Source organism: Hordeum vulgare, chromosome 2H, assembly GCF_904849725.1.
Source record: "Hordeum vulgare subsp. vulgare chromosome 2H, MorexV3_pseudomolecules_assembly, whole genome shotgun sequence".
NCBI lineage: Eukaryota > Viridiplantae > Streptophyta > Magnoliopsida > Poales > Poaceae > Hordeum > Hordeum vulgare.
Window position 1 is genome coordinate 302,714,563 of NC_058519.1, and position 2,702 is coordinate 302,717,264.

Sequence of the window (2,702 nt, forward strand, 5' to 3'; positions counted from 1 at the left end):
TTCCCAGACTTAGCAATGGTGCACCAGCGGAAAGTGAGCCCTTAGTAGTTTTAACTAGTAATGGTGCACCACACACACGGTGCACCACTACTAACATTTTTTTTCAATTTTTTTTTTAAAACTAGTAATGGCGCACCACACACCAGGTGCGCCATTAGTAACCCTGCTTATCAATGGCGCATTCTTAGGATTTGCGCCATTGGTAATCTAAGAGTAGCTAGATATTAAACTCCCTAGGGTTTCACAAGATATATTCCTGCTAGGGCGCCTACCCCTCCCCTCTCTTCTACCTCCGCTTTCCTCCCCCTCGCACCGCCACCGCCACCTCCTGCGCAGGCAGCCCACCGCGGAGCGTGGTCGAATCAGCCATGGCAGACGCCAAGGCCACGACGGCGGTGACCCTCCGCACCCGCATATTCATGACCAACCGCCTTCTCGCCCGCAAGCAGTTTGTGCTTGAGGTCATCCACCCTGGCCGCGCCAACGTCTCCAAGGTCGGAGATCTCATCCCCTTCCCCTCTTTCCTTAGCTCGGTTACATTTCATCGGTGATTCTGAAGCGTTCGTGTGCTTGTGCACACGCGGAGCTCAAGGAGAGGTTGTCCAAGGTGTACGAGGTCAAGGACCCCAACTGCATCTTCGTCTTCAAGTTCCGCACCCACTTCGGAGGCGGCAAGTCCTCCGGATTCGGTCTCATCTACAACAACCTCAAAGCTGGCAAGAAGTTCGAGCCCAAGTACCGCCTCATCAGGGTATGGATCTTTTTGCCCTTGTCTCTTCCTCACATGGAGCTTCGTTGCATTGTCTCGTCTAGACGTGCGCTAGTATTTGGTTCCGCTGTGCTCACCCATGGGTTGAGATGCAGTAATTTGTATTGATCTAGCCATGGTTTCTTAGTCCAGATGTCATAATTTGTATTGATCTAACCATGGCTTCTTAGTCTAGATGTAGTAATTTGTATTGATCTAACCATGGCTTCTTAGTCTAAGTGAATTTTCTTGCTGCTCACTTAGGCTGTTGCGTTTGATTTGAGTTAGATAACTAGGTCTGCTCTCATTTTATGTTTCGGAAGTAAGATGATTTGCATAAGTTAATTGTTTGCTAGGTTAAGTCGGTCAGCAGTAGAAAATTGGATTTTGGAACAACTAATTCTTGTGGGAATGCTTATTCAACCTCTTTTGGTTGGTTGTTTCAATCCTCGTTTGCAGGAATAATGCTTTAGTCAAGTTTAGTTTACGCCGCCTCTCCTTCAAAAAAAGTGTTTGGCATAGGCCCCGAACCCACCTCATACCTTGAATCAAATAGGCTACTGGTTTAGAATGCCACTATGAATGTAATACCATCGGTTGCAAAGTTGTTTGTAGACAGTTTCTAAACCAAAAGATTTAGAGGGTAGATGCATTAACATGCCTATCAGTTATGTTGGTGAATTGGGAAATGAACTGAGACAATACATGGCTTGTTTAACCAAAGGATTTTCTCTGGACATTCCTCTTTGTGGTTACCATGATGGTGTTGCAGATGAGCTTACTCTGAGCCTGAACAAGTTAGTTGATTGCCTTGTTAGCATTTAGTCTTTTCTAAATTATTAGTGTTCATCTCCAAAAGTATTGATACATAACACTTGTGTTAAAGATAGTTCAAGTAACCTATGTTAATACATGTACATGGTATAACTAATTTCAGTACACTTTTTACTTTGTGCAACCCAATCATATTGTTGTGCTGGTTATCCAGCTTACTCTGTTACTTCACCCACTTCTTTCATAATAGATTTTTGCTTGCCACTGTATAGTGGTTCCCAAGCTTGCCATATTTACAATTTCATGATAGAGTGGTTATTTTCATGCATCTTTTGTGATATGTTCAGTACCCAAGCTTGACAGTGAATGTGCATATTTCCATAGTAGGTGCAACATGGACGTATTTACAATTTCAAGATATTGTTTATTCTCATGCAAATTCTATGGTTGCATGTCCTCTTATTATGTTTCCGGAGTGGCTAATATCTTTACATTCTTGTCAGAAAGGTCTTGCTACCAAGGTAGATCAAGGAACGGTCACGCAAGCAGATCAAGGAAAGGAAGAACAGAACAAAGAAGATCCGTGGTGTGAAGAAGGTCAGTTTTAACACAACAATTTTCACATTGATGTCAAGTTGCACTTGAATATGCTCTGTTTGTTGATCGTGTGATTCATTCTATTTTCTCTGCGTTGTTTTGCTGACCAAGGCCGGAGATGCCAAGAAGAAATAAGCACATTTCTGTCTTCCATCCATTCACCATCAGCCTTTGCTTGGTTTAGGACGGTATCCCTGGGGCAATGTTGTTGAGTACTTAATTATGACTAGAAAAGACTTTGCCATTTACGTCATCTCCTGGTATGTTAAGAGGCATTTTGTAGTATCTTATGCTAAGATTTTGAGGAAGTTGTCGGACTATCATATTATACCTATTGTCGTTGCTCTTGGTTTTGTCCATTGAGTAGTCAAATTGCATTGTGTGGTTTATTCTCCTCAAATGTTTCCATGTTGGTGTGTGTGCATCTCAAAAGGAAATTGCCGCTAGGGCTGTGAATAACGGAATAATGTAATCAATGCAATTTATTTTGGACAGTCGTTCAACTTATATGAATCAATGCTATTTATTAGAAGGTCCATGAATCGTCCTATTAATGTGTTGCTTTTCTCTTCCGGTCCTTTTG

The 2,702-nt window shown here is 42.4% G+C and overlaps 1 pseudogene; it reads left to right on the forward strand.

Moving 5' to 3' along the window:
* Positions 1-353: 353 nt before the first annotated feature.
* On the forward strand, positions 354-2,447 carry LOC123430029 (annotated as a pseudogene).
* The last annotated feature ends 255 nt before the right edge of the window (positions 2,448-2,702 follow it).